Source organism: Balaenoptera borealis (genome assembly GCF_965194805.1).
Source record: "Balaenoptera borealis genome assembly, chromosome: 1".
NCBI lineage: Eukaryota > Metazoa > Chordata > Mammalia > Artiodactyla > Balaenopteridae > Balaenoptera > Balaenoptera borealis.
The window spans coordinates 161,317,641-161,342,640 of record NC_138860.1 but is presented as its reverse complement, the minus strand read 5'-3'; the positions used below and the strand labels follow the sequence as shown (position 1 = coordinate 161,342,640).

Sequence of the window (25,000 nt, the reverse complement as noted above, 5' to 3'; positions counted from 1 at the left end):
TCCTCCCTCCCTTCAGCTCCTGGCAGTCACTATAATACTTTCTGTCTCTATGAGTCTGACCACTCTAGGTACCTCATATAAGTGGAATCATACAGTATTTGTCCTTTTGTGACTGGTTTATTTCACTTAGCTTAACATTTTCAAGTTGCATCCATGTTATAGCCTGTGTCAGAATTTCCTTCCTTTTTAAGACTGAGTAATATTCTATTGTGTCAATATCTTTTAAAAGTAAGTGGGAGCAAAGTAGTATTCCAGAGGAGGAGCTGACTTGGTAAAAGTTAATGTGTTGCAGAATGATTTATCTCAGGTGGATCTGAAATTGGAACTATTGTAGTGGTGTCACGATCCACCAGGTTGCATCAGATCCTCAAATCTGGAAGCAAAAAATGCAGAGTGGTCCTGTTGTCATGGGAGAAAGAAGAGGCTCCAAGTCCTGGAGGTCTGGATGAAGTGAAAAATGAGCGGTATTGAATTCCAGGTCAGTATCCTAGGAATATTGATTAGGCCCCATAAGCAGAATCTGTGCCTGCGGACCACAAGTAAGCTAAGAATTGTTATCCTAGCCTCGGTTTCTCCAGTTCCACTGAACTTCACTTCTGCTGTCCTTCAGTAATGTCTCCAATAACCACAACATTCATTGGATATCTTTACTGAGAGCATCTTCTTCCAGTCTGTGGCTTACCTTTCTATTCAGTCATGGTGTCTTTTGATGAGCAAAATTTTACTGAAGACCAGTTTCAGTGTTTCATTAGTGCTTTTTGTATCTCATTTAAGATATATTTTCCTACTTTAACACACCTTGCTTCTTTTACTTATCAATTTATTTTGGAGTTGTTTCATATTAGTATTTATAGTTTATCTCCTTCCTTTCAGCAGCCACAAAGGATTCCGTTGTAAAGATATAATACTACTGTTTATCTAATCAGGCCTCTATTTACATCCACTTAGGCTATTTCCTATCTTTTCCTACTACAAACACTATAATAATATATAAAGTAGAAAGTAAACGTTGCTCTCACATATACACCTATTAATCCTGAATCCCAAAATAACCATCGATAGGAAGTTGATAAGGTTCTTCAAGATATTTTTATGGATGTATCAACATATATTTAAATATAAAACAAGTATGTGTGTATTGGGGTGTATGTGATTAGACACAAAAAATCCTCTGTAACATGCTTGTTTCAGTCAAGTTTTATCATGGATAGTGTCATATCTGGATAATAAAGTATTTCACTGGATAGGTGTAATATCATTCATCACTTAATTATCCCTTCCCAGTGGGCACATACAGGGATAGATATAGACACATAAATGCACAGCCTATATATAAACATTGATATTGTAAATATTTTTCTGATTTTCCTCCTTATTCCAAGGCCTAGAAATTTTGGGATATAAGGCTGCACAATTAAAATACATCTGGACAACACTGTAAATCAACTATACTTCAATTTAAGATAAATAAATAAATAGATAAGATCCACATTGCCCTGCAGAAATATTATACCGTTTAGACTCCAGGATTCCCCAAAGCAAGGCTCTTTTTTATGTATCATTATATTATCATCATATGACATAATATAATAACTCAAATTATTTGTGAGAAAGAAGTACATAAAAGTGTATATTCTTCCACACCCTAACACTAGTATTATAATTCTTTTTAAATGATGCCAATCTGAGATAATTGATATCTTAGCCTTAATATTTTATTTATTTATTTATTTACTTATTTATTTATTTATTTTTGGCTGCATTGGGTCTTCGTTGCTGTGCACGGGCTTTCTCTAGTTGTGGCGAACAGGGGCCACTCTTGGTTGCAGTACATGGGCTTCTCACTGCGGTGGCTTCTCTTGTTGAGGAGCATGGGCTCTAGGCTTGCAGGCTTCAGTAGTTGTGGTGCACAGGCTTAGTTGCTCCGCGGCATGTGGGATCAGACCAGGGCTCGAACCCGTGTCCCCTGCATTGGCAGGCGGATTCTTAACCACTGCGCCACCAGGGAAGTCCAGCCTTAATATTTTAATTTGCACTACTCAGGTAATCTAGGAAGATGAGTATCTGTCCTTTATTTGTTGATAATTTGTACTTCTTTTATGAATTGCTCATATTCACTGCCCATTTTCTTTCTTTCTTTTTTTTTTGGCCACCCTGCGTGGCATGCGGGATCTTAGTTCCCCAACCAGGTATGGAACCCGTGCCTCCTGCAGTGGAAGCGCAGAGTCCTAACCACTGGACCGCAAGGGAAGTCTACTGCCCTTTTTTTTTTTTTTTTAACTGCCCATTTTTAATGGAGATTTTAGTCTTTTTAAATGATTCTTAAAATCCAGTTTATTGCATGTCTTTAAATTTCCTTTATGGTGGATTTTTCTGATTAAATAATACATGTTCATTATTTTAAAATCCAAAAAAATACATTAAAATGTAAGGAAGAAAGTACTCTCTTTAAATTTTTTCAACTATTATTTCTTTGGTTATTGCTTCTCTGTCTTATTTTCTCTTTATGGAATACTTTTATGTGTATTTCTATTATATATACTTTCTGTATTCCTAATTTTTTCCTATTGTTTTATTCTCTTTGTCATTTTCTCTTAATACTGAGAAAATTGTTTGTTCTGGTCTTCAACTTCTTCAACTTAGAAAATACTTCTTTGAGTATTATCTCGCTATTCTCTTGTCTCCTTCTGAACTGCTTTGATATGTACACTAAATTTCCTTGACCTGCCTTCTATATCTGTTATCTTTCTCTCGTATTTCACTCTTTTTATTTTTTATCTTTACATTCTAAGAATTCTTTGAACTGGTTATCTAGGTAACTACCCCTATCCCCAGCCCCAGCCCCAGCCCCAGGTAACCACCATTCTACTCTGTTTTTATACACTGAAATACAGAGAAACTCTTAAATGTGAAATTTGGGGAGAACATTTTAATGAATGTTTCTAACTCCATAAAAGAGACAATATCTAGGAAAGTAATCTCATTAGTACCGTGAGTAGAGTGAAATATGTAAAACTGGTATTCGTGGAAAAACGGGTCAAGGATGTTTAACATGCAAGTCAGTCAGTAGCTATGGGTATATTTCTTTTTTAGACTCATGTTCAAAAAAAAACTAATAGAAGTGCTTTTTATCTTTTAATCTCATGGTTCATTAGCTGCATTATGAACATAATAATGTAAATTCTCTCCTAACATACTCTCTGGACTCCTACTTAAAGATGTAATTGTTTCATCTGTCACTGTCTCAGTTTTCTAAATCTTGAAAATGTTACATTGAGTGATCAAGATCAGTGTCTTCTGGACCACTTCTTAACCTCTTTTTTGTTTAATTTTAGACATATTAGCCTTTGAAACTGGAAGTCATAATTCTCAGAAGTCTAGAGTAGTCATTAATGACATGGATCCTCTATTTTAATAGACCTTGATGATAATTGACTTAAGATTTTTAAAAAATACCCAAATTGAACTTCTAGAGATGAAAAATGCAATGTCTGAGATGAAAAATATAGTGGATGGGATAAATGACAGATTTGACATTGTAAAAGAAACGATTAGCGGACTTGCAGATGTAGCAATAGAAAACATCCAAAATGAAACAGAGAGAAAAAAAGTACTGAAATGGAAAAAACAGAACATCAATTAGCTATGGGAAAACTTTAAGTGATAGTCTAATATATACGTAATTGTAGTCCACAAAGGAAGGGAAGGGAGGAAGGACAGAAAAAGTATTTGAAGACATAATGATGAAACCTTTTCCAGATTTAATGAAAACTCTAAACCCACAGATCCGAGAAGCTCAATGACCTCTATGCCCAAGAAACATGGAGAAAATTAAACCAAGGCACATAGTAATCAAATTGCTTAAAGCCAGTGATAATGAGAAAATCTTAAAAGCAGCCAGAGGGGAAAAAAATAAAGATAATAGCAGATTGCTTGTTGGAAATGATAGAAGCCACAAAAAGGAGTGGAGTAATATCTTTAAAATCCTGAAAATAAAAACCACAACCTAGAATTCTTTGTGCTGTGAAAATATTTTTCAAAAATGAAAGTGAAATAAAGACTTACTGACATACAGAAGTTGAAAGAATTCATCACAAGCAGGCCTATGTAGAAGTAATGTTATAGGAAGTCCTTCAAGCAGAAGGAAAATGATACCAGCTGGAAATCTGGATGTAAAGGATCTGGATATACACAAAGGAAAGAAGCCCACAGGAAATGGTAACTACATGAGAAAATATAAAACACTTTAAAAATTATTTAAATCTCTTTAAAAGGTAACTTGCCTTTTTAAAGTAATGATAATAGAGTGTTTTCTGGGATTTATAATCTACTTAGAAGTATGAAAATAGCACAAAAACCAGGAAGAGAGAAATGAAAGTTTACTGTTGTAAAGTTCCTTTTTTTTAAAGCCATTTTAAAAATTGAGATATAATTGACATATAACATTATATGTCATAGAGTTCTTATATTCTGGTAAGTGAAGTGGTATAATATACCTTGAAAAGTAGTCTGTGATAAGTTAAAAATGTATACTATAAACCTTAAAGCAACCACTAAAGAGACAAAATAAAGATATATAGCTAATAAGCCAACACAGTAGATTAAAATGAAATCATTAAAAATTTTAATCCAATGGAAGGTGGGGGAAAAGGAATAAAGAACAGATGGAGAAATAAAAAAACACTTAGTTAAAAAAAAAAACACACTTAATAAGATGGAAGGTTTAAACCAGTCATATCAATCATATTAAATGTAAATGTTCTGAGGACCTCAATTAAAAGGCAGTGATTGTCAGCTTGTATAAAAAAGAAAGACCCAAATATAAGCTTCCTAAAAGAAACTTACTTTAAATATAAAGACAGTAAAAGGTTAAAACTCAAAGAATGGAAAACGATACCATGTTAACACTACTCAAAAGAAACTTTGTCAGTAGAAGGTGCTGGAGGTGCACTGGAGGAGGAAGATGTGATGGTTAATTTTCTGTGTCCACTTGAGTAGGCTAAGGGATGCCCAGATAGCTGGAAAAAAAATATTATTTATGGATATGTCTGTGAGAGTGTTTCCAGAAGAGATTAGCATATGATTCAGGGTGCTGACTAGTAAGGAAGATCTGCCCTCACCAATGGCAGCTATTATCTATTGAGGGTCAGAACAGAACAAAAAAAGGTAAAGAAAGGGCAATTTCTTGCTCTCTCTTCTTGTACCGGGGCATCCATCCTCTGCCCTCAGACACTGGAGCACCTGGTACTCCAGGACTTACACTGGTGCACACACTCTACTCTAGTTCTCAGGCCTTTGGCCTCAGACTAGGTGTTACACCATTGATTGGCTCCCTTGGTTCATGGGCATTCAAACTGAGACTGAATTATTCACACTGACTTTACTGGTTCTCCAGCTTGCAGACTGGGGAACTTCTTAGCCTCCATAACCACTTGAACCAATTCCTATAGTTCATCTCTCTCTCTCTCTCTCTCATATATATACATCGGTTTAAACCACATGGGTCCACTTATACCTGGATTTTTTTCAATACATACTACACAATCTTGGTTGGTTGAATTCAAGGATGCAGAACCCGGGATAAAGAGGGCTGGTGTAAAGTTACATGCAAATTTTTTACTTCTCGAAGGGTTGTTGCCCCTAACCCCCTAATTGTTCAACGGTCAGCTGTGTGTGTGTGTGTGTGTGTGTGTGTGTGTGTGTGTGTGGTGTGTATCCCCCATTGGTTCTGTTTCTCTGGAGAATCCTAATACAGAAGAGGTTTTCTTTCCTAGTTCCAATGTGTTTATCTGGTTGGGCTCTTGCAGAGTTTTGTTTGTTTTTGGTAGTTCCCTGGCAGGCAGCAGCAAGTGGTACCTCCCTAGTTTCCCCACCTCCAACCCCTTCCAGAAGTTTCCAAAAGCATCTGGTCTTACCTCCTCATGGACAACTTCATGCACACACCCCATCTCAAGCATTTTTAAGAGGCAAGCATCACCTCCCTGTGAATGGCTTCATCCCACAGGTTCAGCAGCATTCCCAAGGGCAGCTAATGAGTTCCACATGTGCCCCAACTCACTTCCCAGCTTTTTACTAGTGACAGCTTTCCAGTGAGTCAACAACCACCACCCTCTTCTCAGGCAGCTTCTGGGAGGCGTTCCTGTTAGTCCAGTCCATGTTTCAGCTGGCTTTCCAGCATGTCAACCATAACCCTGCAGGCAGTTTCCTAGCAAATTTCATCAGCATTCTAGCCAGTGATCCTTTACTCAACAATCTTGGGTTGTCAGTTGCACACCAGCTGTGGCCTGTAACAACCCAGGAAACTTGGTCATTTGATGGGTTTCAAACATATCCTCACCTGAATCCCAGCCTTGGGGAAGAGTCTCCCCCTCCAAGTTTATTTCTTTTGGGGATACCCTCCCCAGCCTCAGGGTATTCTTTAGAGTGCTTTTTATTCCCCACTTAGCCAATTCCCAGTTACACCAATTCCCTATTAATAATTCTTTATATTAAATGTTCCTTGTTCAAAATACTTTGTGGTTTCTGTCTCTGGATTGAACCCTAATAATACACCAGGGATAAAGAGGGGCACTTAACAATAAAAGGGTCAATTCATTAGGAGATCATAGCAGTCCTAAGTGTTTAGGTATCTAAAACAGAATATCAAAATACATGAGGCAAAAACTGATAGAAATACAAGGAGAAATAGACTAGACAAGCCCACAATTAAAGTGTGAGATTCCAATACTCCTCTCTATAAATGACGAGGACAAAACTAGTAGAAATATAGAAGAGTTAACACTATCAACCATTTGACCTAATTACCACTTATACAACACTCCTCCCAACAAAAGCAGAATACAGGGCTTCCCTGGTGGCGCAGTGGTTGAGAATCTGCCTGCTAATGCAGGGGACACGGGTTCGAGCCCTGGTCTGGGAAGATCCCACGTGCCGCGGAGCAACTGGGCCCGTGAGCCACAATTACTGAGCCTGCGCGTCTGGAGCCTGTGCTCTGCAACAAGAGAGGCCGCGATAGTGAGAGGCCCGCGCACCGCGATGAAGAGTGGTCCCCGCTCCCCGCAACTGGAGAAAGCCCTCGCACAGAAACGAAGACCCAACACAGCCATAAATAAGTAAATTAAAAAAAAAAAAAATTCTTATTAAAAAAAAAAAAAAGCAGAATACACATTTTTTTCAAGTGGACATAGAATGTTTATCAAGATAAACTTCTGGACCATAAAACAAGTCTGAATAAATTTATGTGGATGAAAGTCATACAAAGTATGCTCTCTGATGACAATGGAATTAAGTTAGAGCTTGATGACAGGTATCTGAATATCTGAACAATAAAAAAAATGTGCAAACTAAATAACACACTTAAGTAACCTATGAGTCAATAAAGAAATCACAGGGAATTCCTTGGTGGTCCAGTGGTTAGGACTCCATGCTTTCACTGCCAAGGGCCTGGGTTCAATCCCTGACTGGGGAACTAAGATCTCAAGCTGCACAATGTGGCCAAAAAAAAAAAAATCACAAAAAGAGAAATTAGTAGATTTTTTTTTTTTTGGCCGTGCTACATGCGGCATGTGGGATCTTAGTTCCCCAATCCAGGTTCAAACCCACGCCCCCTGCAGTGGAAGTGTAGCATCTTAACCACTGGACTGCCAGGGAAGTCCCAGAAATTATTTAGATTTGACTGAAAATGAAAACAATATACAAAAATGTGTGGGATGCAGTATATTACAGGGAAATTGATACCACTAATGCCACTAACTGGAAAAGAAGAAAGCTCTCAAATTACTGACCTCAGTGTCCACCTTAAACCAACAAAAGGAGAGAAAATGAAATTCAAAGAAAGCATAAAAATGAAATAAACTTTGGAGCTGAAATCAATGAAATAGAAAACAGATAATAGAGAAAAATCAAAAGCTGGTTCTGAGATCAATAAAATTGATAAGTTCTAACCAGAGCAATCAGGAAAAAAAAAAAAAAGAGGGAAGACACATGACCAATATCAGGAATGAGGTGATAGTACTACAAATAGTATAGATATTAAAAGAATAATAAGATGAGACTTCCCTGGTGGTCCAGTGGTTAAGAATCAGTCTTGCAATGCAAGGGACACTGGTTCAATCCCTGGTTGGGGAACTAAGATCCCACATGCCACGTGGCAACTAAGCCTGCGCGCCGCAACTACTGAGCCCGTGCGCCACAACGAGATGAGCCTGCGTGCCGCAACTACAGAGCTCATGTGCTCTGGAGCCTACGCACCACAACTAGAGAGCCCGCGCACTGCAACTAATGAGCCTGTGCGCCACAACTAGAGAGAAGCCCGCACACCACAACGAAGAGCCCATGCACCAGAACGAAAGATCCCACGTGATGCAACTAAGACCTGACGCAGCCAAAAAATAAATAAATATTTTTAAAAATAATAAGAGAATATAATGAACAACTTTATGCCAATACATTTGACAGCTTAGATGATACAGAAAAATTCCTTGAAAGACACAAACTACCAAAGCTCTCTCAAGAAGAAAATTTGTAACCCAAATAGCCCTATATCTAATAAAGAGATTGACTTTGTAGTTTAAAACCTTCCCACAAAGAAAACTCCAGGTCCAGATGACTTTACTGCTGAATTCTACCCAATATTTAAAGAAGAAATAATACTAAAGTCTACACAAACTTCCAGAAAATGGAAGGGGAGGGAAACTTCCCTACTCATTCAATGATGCCAGCATTACTCTGATACCCAGACCACATATTACTGGTAGACCAGTATACCCTATGAACATAAATGCAAAGATTTTAAACAAAATTTTAGCAAACAGAATCCAAAAATACAGAAAAAGGACATGACCAAATGAGGTTTATGCCAGGAATGCAAGATTGGTTTAACATTAAAAAATCAATGTAATTCACCATATTAATATACTAAAAATGAAAAAACATGATAATCTCAATAGATACAAAAATTTTTTTGAGGAAATACAGCATCTGTTCTTCAGAAAAACTCTTGGAAAACTAAAACTAAAAGGGAACTTCCTCAATCTCATGAAGGGCATCTACAAGAAACCTACAGTTAACATTATACTTAATGGTGAAAGACAATGTTTTTCCCCTTAGTTCAGAAAAAAGGCAGTTATGTCATCTGTCACCATTTCTAGTCATCATTGTAGTGGTGGATAACTTATTTCCAGTGCAATAAGTTAAGGAAAATTGATAAAAGGCATCCAGATTGAGGGGGAAGAAATAAAACTTTTTATTTGCAGATAACATGATTATCTATGTAAGAAATCCCATGGAAACTTTGAAAAAGCTAACAGATCAACATTCACAAATAAATTGTATTTCTACATAGTCACAACAAACAATTGTTAATGGAAATTCAAAAATACAATTTATAATATCAAAATTATGAAATATTTAGGGATAAATCTGACCAAAAAATATGCAAGAATTGTACACTGAAAACTAGAAAACAATGCTGAGAGAAATTAAAGTAGACTTAAATAAATGATGAGATATACCATGCTCATGGATTGGAAAACTCAATATTGTTAAGATGTCAGTTTTCCCCAAATTGATCTATAGATTCAAGACCCTAGCCAGACAGGTTGCACTTATGGACATGAAACTATAGACAGTTTCACATTTATTCAGTATTCATAAATCTTTATTTAGCACCTATTATGTGTCAGGCTCTGGAGATATAGTCATAGACAAAACTAAAATTCTACTCACACCAAGTCCAACGTGTGGGCTTTTTTCCCCATCACCAAGCAATTCTCAGACATCAGCTGAGTGTTGTATAGTTCAACTCAATTCTGCCACTATCTACCTGGCAATAATGTCAGGTCTCACACGTTAAGGGTTCAGTCCTCTAAGACTGCCTGTCTCGCCCCACTTCAGATGCCAGTTGCAAGTCCTGGTTATCTACCTGTGCTTCTGACCTACCAGCTATAGATTGGAGGTTCCAACAACCCCCTCCTTGGGTTTGTTTAGTTTACTAGAACTGGCTCACTGAACTCAGAGAAACATTTTACTTACTAGACTACCAGTTTATTATTAAAAGATATAACTCAAGAACAGCCATATGGAAGAGATGCATAAGGCAAAGTATGGAAAAAGGGCGCAGATCTTCCATGCCCTCTCTGGGCACATCACTCTCCCCACACCTCCACGTGTTCACCAACCCAGAAGCTCTCTGAATCCCATCTTTTTGGGTTTTTATTACATAGCCATGATTGATTAAATCATTCATTACATAGCCATGATTGATTAAATCACTGGCCATTGGCTATTGATTCAACCTCCAGCCTCTCTCGCCTCCCCAGAGGTTAGGAGGCATGGGACTGAAAGTTCCAACCCTCTAATCACATGGTTTGGTTTTCCTGGCAATCAGCCCCCATCCTTAGGTGCAGTCCAAAAGTTACCTAATTAACATAACAAAAGACACCATGCTCATTCTCATCACTTAGGGAATTCCAAGAGTTTTAGGAGCTCTGAGCCAGAATTGGGGATGAAGGCCAAATACATATTTCTTATTATAAATCACAATATCACAAAAACGAATAAAATATATGCCCTCATAGAACATAAATACTATGAGAGAAAGACAGGAAAAAGGAAGAAGAGAAATCAAGGATGGCTCCTAAATATTTGATTTGAACATGTGAAGTTGGAGGTGGCTTTTAAGCCTCTTGAAGGGGAGATTTCAAGTAGGCATAAGGAATTAGGGGTCAGAAATTCAGGGGAGAGATGAGGGCTGGAGATATAGATTTCTCAGTCAACGTCAAATAAATGGTATTTAAAGCCATGAGACTGAATGAGACCATTTAAGAAAAACTTCAGAAAGAAAAGCCCCAAGGCCAAACCCTTGAATATTCCAACATTTGGAGGCAGGACAGAGGGAGAGTATTCAGTAAAGAAAATAAAGAAGTAGTGTTAGTGAGGTGGGAGAAATGATCTTTTGTGAGATGTTCTAGAAGCCAAAATAAGGAAGTATTTCAATTTTCTTAAATGCCGTTGAGGTCAAATATGAGGACTAAGAAAGTCCATTTAATTTTTCAACTGAAATTTCATTGGTAACTTGACAAGAGCAGTTTTAGGAGTGTAGTTATGGTCAAGAAGCCAATTAGAATGGACTGAGGAGACAGTTGGAAGTGAGAAAATGTAGGCAGCAACAAGAAGCAACTCTTTAGAGAAAATTATTCTATGAAAGAAAGCTAGGAAATAGAGCAATTGCTCAAGAGAGCTACATGTCAAGAAAGGACTTTTTAAAGATGAGACATAAAAACATGTCTTTATGACACTGAAAATGCCAACAAAGTTAAGGGCTACTAATATCAAGTGGGCTCTTAATGCTGCCAGGCAATTTTACTACATTTCTGTAATCCATTCACTCTCCCCATTCCTAAATAACATTAGGATCTCAGATGCCATTGATTATAAGATACATCATTATTTTACATATTACTAAGAAAGAAAAAAATGCTGCCAATTAAACTATGGCATGCCATCATTTGTAAGACAGCAATTTCACAGATGTTGAAATATGAAAAAGTATTAGAATCAATGTAATACAGTATTTTCTTTCCTCAAACCTTTAATACCTTCTCCCTATCTTCACTTTGAGCTTCCTATTTCACTGAGAAAATAGAAGCACTCAGGTGAGGACATCCTCATTCTCCCACCACCAAATCTGTCCACCTGTCTGCATCTGTACCTATCGACTCTGCCTCCCCCCCCCCTTTTTTAACATCTTTATTGGAGTATAATTGCTTTACAATGCTGTGTTAGTTTCTGCTGTATAACAAAGTGAATCAGCTATATGTATACATATATCCCCATATCTCCTCCCTCTTGCGTCTCCCTCCCACCCTCCCTATCCCACCCCTCTAGGTGGTCACAAAGCACCAAGCTGATCTCCCTGTGCTATGGAGCTGCTTCCCACTAGCTATCTGTTTTACATTTGGTAGTGTATATATGTCCATGCCACTCTCTCACTTTGTCCCAGCTTACTCTTCCCCCTCCCTGTATGCCTCCCCTTTTATTTCAATGAATAAATTGTCCATACTCTTGCTTAGAACTGATCCCCCCGATTATGTACTGAATTACATCCCTTCTTTCCTCAAGGACTTTCCTCCTGCAACCGTCGTTTTTCCTGTATTGTCCATTTCCCCTCTCCACTGTATCATTTTAATTAGGATACAAACACTAATTTCTTCCATCTTAAAAAAAAATTCTGGACCCCAATTCCATATGCAGAGGACAGCTTTGTTTTTCTACTCATCTTAAAAAAGCAAAACTGAAGAAGTTGTCTATATGTACTTGCTTTCTCCCATTGCTTCGTCCCACCCTTACCTAACTCTTATCAGACTTTATCAAACTTCCATCACTACACCAAAAGGGCATGTTTCAACAACTCCCACACTGCTCAATCCAGTAGTCAATTATTAGTTCTCATCCTACCTGACCTATCAGCAGCATTTAATGCAGTGGATCATTCCTTCCTTCTTGGAACATTTTCTTCCCTTGATTTTGCAGATTCAAACCCTCCTTCTTTTCCACCTGCCTCATGGATTATTCCATCTCAGTCTTCTTTGTTGGGTCCTTTTCATCTCCCTGACCTAAGCTAGTGTATGGTTAGAAGAAACTGAACTAAGGGTAAATTATTCTCTTTAGCATACTACTGATTTAGATTTTCCAGTATTTAAAAATTCTGGTGTCTATACAGATGGCCAAGAGGTACATGAAAAGCTGCTCAACATCACTAATTATTAGAGAAATGCAAATCAAAACTACAATGAGGTATCACCTCACACTGGTTAGAATGGGCATCATCAGAAAACCTAAAAACAACAAATGCTGGAGAGGGTGTGGAGAAAAGGGAACCCTCTTGCACTGTTGGTGGGAATGTAAATTGATACCGCCACTATGGAGAGCAGTATGGAGGTTCCTTAAAAAACTAAAAATAGAATTACCATATGACCCAGCAATCCCATTACTGGGCATATACCCCGAGAAAACCATAATTCAAAAAGACACATGCACCCCAATGTTCATTGCAGCTCTGTTTACAGTAGCCAGGTCATGGAAGCAACCTAAATGCCCATCGACAGATGAATAGATAAAGAAGATGTGGTACATATATACAATGGAATATTACTCAGCCATAAAAAAGGAATGAAATTGGGTCATTTGTAGAGACGTGGATGGATCTAGAGACTGTTATACAGAGTGAAGTAAGTCAGAAAGAAGAACAAATATCGTGTATTAACACATATATGTGGAACCTAGAAAAATGGTACAGATGAACCAGTTTGCAGGGCAGAAATAGAGACAGAGATGTGGAGAACAAACGTATGGACACCAAAGGGGAAAGCGGGAGGTGGGGAGTGGTGGTGGGATGAACTGGGAGATTGGGATTGACATATATACACTAATATATATAAAATAGATAAGTAATAAGAACCTACTGTATAAAAAAATAAAATTTCCAAAAAAAATTCTGATGTCTATCATTTTAAACAAAAAGGATATATACATCTCCCTTTTATAAATGACCCTGGCTCTCCAAGCGGCCCCATAGATACTAACCCAGGAATCTACCCCAAAAGAGGCAGAAGCATGTGACGCATTCCGGAAACGAGCTCCCCGGGCCTTATGGGAAATGTAGTGCCCGATGAATAGCCTGCACCGCGGGGGAGCCTGGGAATCTCTGGGTGGGCAGTTACTTCCGCACACGCGCAGTGGAGCAGTAGCCTGTAGTCTGTAATTTTCCAACCAGCACTGTATGAAGTGAGAGTGGGGGTTTCTCCCAGATGTGGGAGATCTCCGTAACCTGATCTCCAGCTTAGAGTCGGAGCTGGGAGTGTGGCAGTGAAAGACTGACAGGTATGACTCTGCAGAACTTGGGGGACATAAGGGAAGGGCGGGAAGAAAGGGACCGGTTTATTGGCTTACCGAACTGAAAATAAAACCTTAAAACTCTCACGTGCGGTGACTTCGTGTTTGGGTGTGTGGGTCCTGTTCAATTCTGGAGTAGTTCAGAGAAAGTAAGAGAAGGGCCCGACCGCCGCTCAGAGGGTTCCTAGATCCCGGGTGGGGCTAGAGCAAGCTCAGTTTGCATTCCTGCCCTTGCAAGTAAAGGACACTGTGTAGAAGTCTGTGCATCAAACTACACCTTCCCTGATTACAGGAGCACAGTTGGCCCTACCAGAACCATTTAAAACCATTTACAGTGGTTTAAAATTAAACCATGTGAAGGGATCTAGGAATAAACTGTTTCTAGAGAAACTTCGATGCACTCTTAGGGTATTCTTACAACAATCATCCGAAGTAAATATTCTCCATTTTGCATATGAATTAACTGAAGCTGAGAGAGGTGAAGTTAACTTGCCGACTCAAACAGTTTAGTATAGTAGAAGATCTGAGATTCAAATCCAGATGAGTTTTCTTCAAATTTCATTTTTTTCTCAAGATGAAAAAAACCTGCAAAACAAAGCGTTGGACATATTTTCCTTTTGAAATATTTGAGTAATGTATGCTGAGTAAAATTCGGTGTTTTTTTTTTTTTTTTTTTTTAAGGATATCTTGGTGAATCTTCAGATTTTCCAGTGAAGACGAAATAAAGCTGGGAGTCCATCTTGCACATTTTAGCCTTTCTAGGGCCCTAGCAGCGCTGGTTGGAATTTCAAAAAGCCTAGACTGGGCTCATAGGAGATAGTGAATTCCGAGGGGGAGGGGGAGGGGAAGGGAGAGGGAGAAACAGATTTAGAGTCTAAACTGAAGACTCCAGCTTAAAAAAATTCCGCCCCGCCCCCTCCCCGCCGGGTCCCTGGATCCAGCCTTCTCAAGAAACCTATTTGAGATCTCTTACTCCAGCTACAGAACAGAGACCAGAGAATCACAGGAAGGAATGACTTCTAAAGATACTGAGCTTCGGAGGTCAGGCTTTTAGTTATCCTTTTAACTCATTCATTATTTACTTAGGATACAAGTATTTGTATTTACTTAGGATACATTTCTGGGAGAAAAAAAAAAGTCACTGGTTTAAAGGTTAACGACTTGCTGTTAGGTTTGTAGGACAGAAATGTACAAGATACTTATCTAAGCTCCATATATTAATAACACATACAGAGATCATTGCTTATAAAATGTAGACTTTTCTGACTTGCTAGAAATGTCGTTCTCCCACTGGGTGACATTTTCTGAGACTGCGGTGTGTGTGCTTCTGTTTTCATAGAGCAGGGTTCTACATTGCAGTCCTGGTGTTTCTCATGTCTTTACTCTCTACCCCATTTCTACTTTCATAGATCTCTGTGTAAGAGCTGCAGAAATGATCAACTTAGAGGTAAGGCATCCATTTATTGCTATTTTAAATCTCTTTAAAAATCCATTTAGGGACTTCCCTGGCGGTCCAGTGGTTAAGACTCCGTGCTTCCACTGCAGGGGGCGCGGGTTCCTTCGAGGAACTAAGATCCTGCATGCCCTGCGGCGCAGCCAAAAAAAAAAACAATCCACATAATAAAAAGGAAATGTATAGTCAGGGAAAACGTAACTTGAATAGATCAGTTCCAAAAGTGCTAAATTGATATCCAGATTATAGGGTCTGCACTTAGTTGGAGCTGCATATGTATACCCAGTCTTTCTGGTGATCATAGAAAATGGATAGCCAACCTTTTAAAGTACTGGCTTTGTCCTTGAGAATAAAGCAGAACAATTCCCCGGACAAGTAAATTTTTTCCTGGCACAATTCTCCAAAGAAAATATCTTACAATGGGTTTTCTTTTTTTTTTTTTGCCGCACCCCGAGGCTTGTGGAATCTTACTTCCCCAACTAGGGATTGAACCCGCGACCCAGCAGTGAGAGTGCTGAGTCCTAACCACCGGCCCACCAGGGGATTCCCACAATGGGTTTTCATAGAGATAGTGTTAGAAACAATATTGACAGTAACAATCCTGTGATAAATATAACATCAGTTTTCCTATGACTTTCTTTTTTTTAATTTATTTTTTTAAATTAATTAATTTATTTATTTGGTTGCACCAGGTCTTAGTTGCAGCAGGGGGGCTCCTTAGTTGTGGCTCACCTGCTCCTTAGTTGTAGCATACAAACTCTTAGTTGAGGCATGCATTTGGGATCTATTTCCCTGACTGGGGATTGAATCCAGGCCCCCTGCACTGGAAGTGTGGAGTCCTAACCAGTGTGCCACCAGGGAAGTCCCTCCTGTGACTTTCTTAGAGTGTTCTCTAGAATAAGCAGAGAACATAGTGCCAAGAAGTGCTATATGAACTCAATTTGTAAGTCCAGGTACGTGTCCTTTTTAATATTCACCTGGATCCATAAGTAAACCTTGCTCCTTTTCCAGAGTCTTCAGCAATTCTTGAGCATTTTCTCTTCCATGTGAATTTAAAAATCAGCTTGTCAAGGTCCATAAGGGGGTGTGTTAGGTATTTTTATCGTGATTGCACTACACTTTTAGATTAATTTGGAGAGAATTCATAACTTTTCAATAATGAGTTCTCCATTTTTTAAAATTGAAGTAGAGTTGATTTACAATGTTGTGCCAGTGTCCGCTGTACAGCAAAGTGACTCAGTTATACACATAGAGACATGCTTTTTTCATATTCTTTTCCATTTTGGTTTATCACAGGATATTGAATATAGTTCCCTGTGCTATACGTTAGGACCTTGTTGTTTATCCATTCTAAATGTAATAGTTTGCATCTATCAACCACAAACTACCAGGCCATCCCTCTCCCTCCCCTCCTCCCCGTTGGCAACCACATGTCTCTTCTCTATGTCTGTGAGTCAGTTTCTGATTTGTAGATAGGTTCATTTGTGCCATATTTTAGATTCCACATATAAGTGATATCATATGGTATTAGTCTTTCTCTTTCTGACTTACTTCATTTAGTATGATAATCTCTAGTTGCATCCATGTTGCTGCCAATGGCATTATTTCATTCTTTTTTATGGCTGAGTAATATTCCATTGTATATATGTACCACATCTTTATCCATTCATCTGTCAATGGACATTTAGGTTGTTTCCATGTTTTGGCTGTTGTGAATAGTGCTGCTGTGAACATAGGGGTGCATGTATCTTTTTGAATTATAGTTTTGTCCAGGTACATTCCCAGGAGTGGGATTGCTGGATCATATGGTAATTCTATTTTTAGTTTTCTGAGGGACTGCCATACTGTTCTCCATAGTGACTGTACCAACTTACATTCCCACCAACAGTGTAGGAGGGTTCCCTTTTCTCCACACCCTCTCCAGCATTTGTTATTTGTGAGTTCTTCATTTTATTCAGTGTTTTTTGGTCCTTCATTACAGTTTTATAGATTTATTATGGTAATTCTTTTACATTTCTTATGATGTTTATTCTTATATATGGTTTAAGTTGCTATTGAGAATGGAATGGATCTTTTTTCATTATATTTTCTATTTGGCTATTCTGGTGTAGAGGAAAGTATGGATTTATCTATTTGACTTTACGTCAACTTACAGAACTCTTACTAAGTCCAGGAGTTTTTTAGTTGATTCTTAGATTTTCTAGATAGACCATCATATACTCTTCAAATGGAGTTTTGTTCCTTATTGCCTAATATGTAGGCTCCATTTTTTTTTCTTGTCTTATGTCAATGGACAGGACTTCTAGTAACTATAATTTTGAATGTAATTTCTAGCCAAAATCTTTTTTGTTCCAGTTTTAGTGGGAATGCTTCCAGTGTCTTACTGTTTCCTCTTGTAATCTGGTAGATAGTTGTTTTTTTGTTTTGTTTTGTTTTTTAAATCAAGTTAAGGATTTTTAGCTTGTTAAGATTGTTTTCATAAATTGGGAACTTTTTTCCTCATATCATTTTTTTTATACCTGTCAATAAAGTAATATATTTTTTCTTTAATATAACAGTTTAAAGAATTTCTAATACATTTCCCAATATTGAACTATCTGTGCATTCCTGGGGTAAACCCTGCCTAGTCTCTTAACTTTTTTTTTTTTTCTAATATTTATTTATTTATTTATTTGGCTGCACTGGGTCTTAGTTGTGGCATGTGGGATCTTTGTTGCCGTGTGCAGGATCTTTAGTTGTGGCATGCAGGCTTTTTTAGTTGCGGCATGTGAATCTAGTTCCCTAACCAGGGACTGAACCCAGGCCCCCTGCTTTGGGAGTGAGGAGTCTTAACCACTGGACCACCAGGGAAGTCCCTCTCTTAACGTTTTAAAGGGACAGATAGTAAATATTTTAGGCTTGAAGGCCATATAACCTCTGTGGCAACTACTCAACTCTGCTCTTGTAGTTGAAGTAAACAAATGGACATAACTATGTTCCAGTTACATTTTATTTACAAACACAGGCGGTCAGCCTGTGGGTTGTAGTTTGCTGACACCTGCTTTATATGGTCTTAACTACCTCTTTGCAGTAGGCATGTTGCCACATGCCTTTTTAATTTCAGTTTAAGTTAAACATGATTTTGACTTTATGGTTGAGAGGATATATTTTATCATATTAAAAAATCTGTATTTTTCTATTTTATTATGCTTATGTGCATCTGGCCTATTAACCTTATAGCCCCTCTAACATCTTATTACGTTTACATGTTTGTTTTGCAGTGTCTAATAGATTGTAAGATCTCTGAGGGCAGTAATAATTTTATTCTTTTTTGTATCTCTAGTACTGTACTTGGTATGTCCTCATTGAATATTGTATGAGTGAATGAATGAAGAACATATAAGTAATATTTTAAAATAATTTTATTGAGACATAATTCATATATTACAAACTGACCCCTTTAAAATATATACAATTTAGTGGGGTTTTTTAGTATATTATCATAATTGTGAACCCATCACCACTAATCTCAGAACATTTTCATTACTCTCAAAAGAAACCCCATATCCATTAGCAGTCACTCCCCATTCCTTCCTTCCCCCAGCCCTGAATTACTTTATGTTTATATGTATTTGCCTATTCTGAACATTTCATACAAATGGAACCATACAATATGTGATCTCTTGTGACTGGCTTCTCTCAGCCAGCACAAAATTTTCAAGGATCATCTATGTTGTAGAGTCCTTTTTATTGCTGAATAATATTGGATCATATGGATGTACCTCATTTTGTTTATCTATTTATTAGCTGATGGATACTCATACTGTTGCCACTTTTGCCTATTATGAATAATTCTGCTATGGGCATTTGTGTATGGTTTTTTTTTGGGGGGGGGGATGTATGATTTCAATTCTTTTGCGTATATACCTAGGAAAAATTGCTGGGTCATATGGTGACTCTATGTTTGACATTTTGAGGAGCTCCTGAACTGTTTTCCATAGTTGCTGCACCATTTTACAGTTCTACCATCAATGTATGAGAGTTCCAGTTTCTCCCTATCCTTATTAACACTTGTCATTGTCTGCCTTTGATTTTAGCCATCCTAGTGGGTATAAAGTGATACCTCATTGTGGTTTTAATTTGTATTTACTAATGATGTTGAACATCTTTTCATGTGCTTATGGACCATAATCTGTTTTTGGAAAAATGTCTGTTCAAATCCTTTGCCCATTTTTAAATTGGGTTTTCTTTTTATTGTTGTGTTGTAAGAATTCTTTTTATAATTTAGATACAAATTTCTCTTTAGATATATGATTTACAAATATTTCCTCCTATTTTGTGAATTGTCTTTTTCACTTTCTTCATGGTGTGCTTTGAAGCTTAAAAATGTTTAATTTTGATGAATACCAATTTATCTATTTTTTTTCTTTTGTCACTTACACTTTTTCTGTCATGTGTAAGAAACCATTGCCTAATCCCAGGTCATAAAGATTTACTCCCTTGTTTTCTTCTAAGAATTATATACAGTTGACTCTTGAGCAACACGGGTTTGAACCGTGTGGGTCCACTTATATGCAGATTTTTTTCAATACATACATACTACAGTACTACATGACCTGTGGTTCGTTGAATCTGTGGTTGTGGAACCACGGATATGGAGGGCTGTAAAGTTATTATGTGGATTTTTAACTGTGGGGAGGTTGGCACCCCTAACCCCCAAGTTGTTCAAGGGTCACCTCTAGTTTTAACTCTTACACATAGGTCTCTGATCCATTTTTATATATGATGTGAGGTGTGTGTGTTGAGGGGAGTCCAACTTCATTTTTTTGCATGTGGAGATCCAGTTGTTCCAACACCATTTGTTTAAAAGACCATTCTTTCCCCCATTGAATTATCCTGGTACTAGTTGAATATTTTTAATATAATTTTTGTTTCTATCACAAAGTATATTTCTGAATCAGGTGTACAGTAGTTATCATACATTACTTTCTGAAAACTCAACAATGAACATGATATGATCCTAAGAGGCTGCCATGATTCTCTTACAAGTCCCCAAATGATGCACACTTTAGTTTGAAGATCCATGTACTATTACAGGGATCAGTGACTCTCCAGGATGTGGCTGTGGAATTCACCCCAGAGGAGTGGCAGCTGCTTGACTGTGATCAGAGAACCTTGTATTGGGATGTGATGTTGGAGAACTTTAGAAACCTCATCTCAATGGGTAAGGACAGTGGGTGGTAACTTTTCAGTGTAACTCATTATGTTTTAATAGTGCCCTTCCTTTAAGACCTGTGAAAGCTGTGAACATTCTGAAGCATTAGTAAGTTTGTCCCTGAATTTTAGTGGTCAAAGATTCTTAATCCCCTTTGGGGATCAGATAATTTGTTTAATGCTTCTGCCTCCCAAATGAAGAAGGGTCTTTTCTGTTCTAAAGCTTGTCTGTCATCTTCACAGGCCCTAAGACTCCAGGAGGCAAACCCGAATTGTGAGGTAGTCGTTTGTTCCTAGCACTTTGTCCCCAGTTCTGTGTTGTTTCCCATGAACAGGGTGTCCAGTCACCAAAACAAAAGTGATCTTCAAGGTGGAGCAAGGACAAGAGCCATGGATGGTGGAGGGAGAGAACCCACGTTGGCGCTCTCCAGGTGAGTCAGAGAAAACAGGTAGATGGGAGTCTCTGGAACTGAGATCTCAGTTGGTGAGTGAGGGACAGGCACCTCTGAAATACTTTGCAGGAAGCACCTCTTAAAACCACACACCTTTGAAAGTGACTGGGTACACCTGACACAACATCCTCAGATCCCCAGATGGCACCTTCACTTCCACTCTTCCACGTGGCTACTCTTTCTGTTTCTCAGCTCTTGTGTGGGAGGATGTCCTTCCTCTCTGCTCTGGCTCCTCACGCTGCCTGTTCCATCGAAGTGCTTGTTGGTTCTCCCAGTTCCTAGAATCCTCATTCTTCTTCCCTCCTCAACATGATGGCCGATCTTTCCATACATCAATTTCTAATAATGTAATCAAATTATGTGGATTTGAAGTCTTATTCCACCAACCTCTGTCTAACCTAATTATTTTGTAGCACAACTTTATTTATAAAACAGGGATAATATTACTTTTTACCTCAGGTTTTTGTAAATATTATATGAGTTAATACAAGCAAAACCCTTCATATAGTGGCAGACAGTAAGTGTTCAGCATATGTTAGTTGTTTTTATTTCAAAACTTTTATAACACATGTTCTTCCTAATTTTTTTCCTTTTTTAAAAAAACTCGTTCCTTTTCTTGCAGCATATACTCCCCCTGTGTACCCTACCTTGCTTATCTTTAATCTTACGGCTAACTTGGGGTATCTACCTTCTAGTGCATCTTTCTGCTTCACTTGATAATATTGATATCTTTTGGAAATTGTCCTCCAACTTTATTTGAATTAGTTCCTCACTAATCTGCCCTCACCCTTTCTCACAGCTTATTCACCGTTTGCTTTTTGACTTCTCTTCCATCTTCTGAAATTCTGTCCACAGTAACTCCCTCAGAAACTTCATCACTTTAAAGACTACAGTTATTTACTTTGTGCCATCTCCAGCATCTTTGCCTCACCAGCTTTCCATTCCCATAATTTTACCCTACCTGGCCTTATTGTCTGTTTTTTCATAGTAACCAATTTTTAATATTCTTCAACCCTTTACCTTTATCCTTACAATAAAAGGTAATGACTGGCCTGCTGCTCTGTAGTCATAAAATCACTGTGGTAAGCAACTGGCTTTTTCTCTTAAGAATTTCTCCTTAAATACTATTGTGACTTATTACCTATAATTTCAGCTATTAGTTTATCCAAGACTGACTCAAAATAAAATCTTCCCTTTGCACAGAGTCCATAAAAGAAGTATGTTTCAAATGATTAAGATACCAATTAAATGTGTTTTAGATTCCCTGGAACCCTAATTACTACTGGCATAAACCAAATGAATTTTAACTCCTGATATGTTATCTCGGCTGTTTATGTAAATACTTATATTGCCAATTCCAGCCTATTTTCTGGTTTATCTTAGATGTTCTTGCAAGATTTATCTGAATTATTTCATTTTGCTTGTCACTCTTCTGACAAACGTGTTATTCCTGTATAACCTGTATTATGGTATTTAAATGGCTTATCCCTCTGTATGTGATCCCATTTCGTTTATCCAGAATTGTCCGTCTTTTCCCTATTCCATGCAATTAGACTCTTTAGCATCCTCTGTACACAGTTTTCTTTTCCGCATCAGTCCTTTTGATTCTGATGTGCTCCATCTAACTAAAGCTGTTACCGAAAGCTCGGCCTCTCTGTACAGCGATGCTGAATCAAATCACAGTTTTGGGTGAAGTAGAAGAGGATAGCTTTATTGCTTTGCCAGGCAAAGGGAGACACACTGGGCTTCTGCCTTGAAAAACTATGTGTCTCTCCCCCAGAGGATTTGATTAAGGGCTTTATAACAGGGGTTCAAAGGTGGGGTCCTGACAAGATTAGGGTGTGAGCAGGGCTTGCACTCCCTCAGTCTCAGGTGGTCTTCTCTTAATCTTGATGAGCTTCTCTGGTCCCTTTAATCCTGCCTCAGGTGGTTTCTTAGCTGCTCCTCCCTTGATTAGCAACTGTTCAAATCCACCCTTTGGAACTCAGGGAAGGTCATGGAGGCTTGAGTCTTGCCTGGAAGAAATGGTGGACAAAAGGAGGCCTCAGTGCCCAGGCCTCATGGTTTCAGTGCCTGGGAGCCTCTCAAGGCCCCACTCGGTTTCAAAACCAGCATGCTATGAAGTCTGAATTCAGTTTTCTCCTCTTTCATGGTAACTTTAGCCTACATTGATCTCTGCCTTCTTTGAATTCCCATCCCAACTCTACTATGGCTCTGTCACGAAAACTTGACATATACTATCTTAGATTTTTTTTTAATCCTGTGGCTTTTAAGACTTTTTTTAAAAAACACCTGTGGCTTTAAGGCATGTTTTCTCATGATTACTCCCTGAAGAGAAAGTCCAGTATCATTTTTTTTTCTTTACACCATTGCTGAGCACATCATGGACATTTAATGAATATTTAATTAATTCATTTTTGTAAAGTCAGGGATTGTGGGGATGTTTCTTATCCTTTCATTCAATAAGGCTTTTTAATGTTTCCTAAGAAGGATTCAAATAAAGAAAAAAAAATTGTTTTTCCAGGTGTGTAAATTGTAGTTGAAAAGGCAAAACATAGCCATATATTTTAAAATTTGATGAATGTGGAACATTTGTTCAATGCACAGTAACATTGCGGTTTTAATCTAGTTAGTTGTCAAAATAAATGGTTTAGGCAGCAGTGATGACTGTCTTAGAAGTTCAGAGAAAATGGAGCCTAAAGTTTAAAGTAGGCAAAGACTGGAGGAGCCTTTCTTTTAAGATCATGGAACAATGGCTCCTCCCTAAAGGATATCTAAATACTACATAGGATGAGAGAGGATGAAGGAGGGCAAGTTAAGATGGGGAAGGAACATGAGCAAATGATTGTAGCTATTTAGAATCTAGAATCCTTGGAACAGAAGTAGGTATTTGTTGAGGGCTAGAGCAGTGCATGCTTAGATACCATGAGTGAATTCATTGTATTGCATATTTTTGTTCACCAGGCTGATTACCCTGGATTTTTCAGTTGGTTATTGTTGGCCAAGGTAACACAGGATGCTGCTTCTCATTGGTTGAAGTAGAGAGGAAAGAAGACAGGAACCCAGTCCCCACATTTAGAACCACTCAATAAAGAAATGTGTATTAATGGCTATAGCCCACTACTCAGCCAGCTCCACAGAGGATAAGGCATGAAGCAAAAGGCTAGGGGTATTGTAGTAACTCCACATGGAAGGAAATTCAGGAGTGGGGAATTATAACCCCCTCCCTAATTTTTTTGTTTTTAATGGAACAGTGGATTTGGGATTTATAGGGTTTTGAGACTAGGAGTCTAAAAATGTGACTTCAGGAGCAAAGAGGCTTTCTGGGGACTAGTTTGTTAGGAAGATTGAAAGAGGATGTAAAAGCAGTACTTGTCATATATCAAAACTCAGCCTGAATAAAAATGGTAACAAGCAGATAGAATCTGTGCTTGGGCTAAGAATAGCACACCGTCAAATGACCTGCTAGACCTTTGTGTTCCTGGGCTTACAAGTACGTGTAAGAATGAATCCCAGCTGTAGTAGAGTTGGAGCCCTGTCTACAGATATGTCTCAGCCGTGGTTTGGATGAGGTTAGAGGATTGGAGATAGAAAAATGTTCCTGAAGGGAAGTGACATTGTGCCAGATGATCAAGAGGAAAAAGAGATATGAATGAGGGAAATAAGGAGCTATTCTACCTGGGTAATCTAGGGATTAGGTAGTAAGGACCCTGATTCTGATCTCCCTTCTCCAAATCTAGTTTTCCCTCTGATATTTTCCCTTAACTCCCTTGTCTCTTGTTCCCCTAGCTACCCAGTCCATTGATCACATCTCCACAGTGGGCTCTCTTCATTCTGTGAGCTAACCATATGCCCTTGTTGAGAAATTGAGCAACTTTTTGATTTCCTTTGTACCCTCCTTACTGTACCTTTTGCTATTTTACTATCTTTCCTCAGGTCACAAGTTAAGCCATCTATTCTCATTGTCATTCTGTGCTCCCATTTCCTCTTTAGCAGTTTTATTCGTAAA

General features: G+C 38.2%; 1 protein-coding gene across 19 annotated transcripts in view; it reads left to right on the top strand.

Annotated features, from left to right (window-relative positions):
* Positions 1-25,000, top strand: part of ZFP69 (ZFP69 zinc finger protein) — an 85,270-nt gene that overhangs the window by 39,711 nt on the left and 20,559 nt on the right. For 9 of the 19 annotated variants that reach the window (XR_014243464.1, XM_082388353.1, XM_082388348.1 and 6 more), the window contains 4 exons: positions 354-13,881; positions 15,303-15,340; positions 20,423-20,549; positions 20,875-20,970. The gene's annotated coding sequence lies outside the window, so the exon portion shown is untranslated. Of the gene's footprint in view, positions 1-353; positions 13,882-14,574; positions 14,935-15,302; positions 15,341-20,422; positions 20,550-20,850; positions 20,971-22,031; positions 22,074-25,000 lie in introns of all 19 variants that reach the window. The other 10 variants (XM_082388335.1, XM_082388334.1, XM_082388333.1 and 7 more) reach the window with 8 other exon arrangements.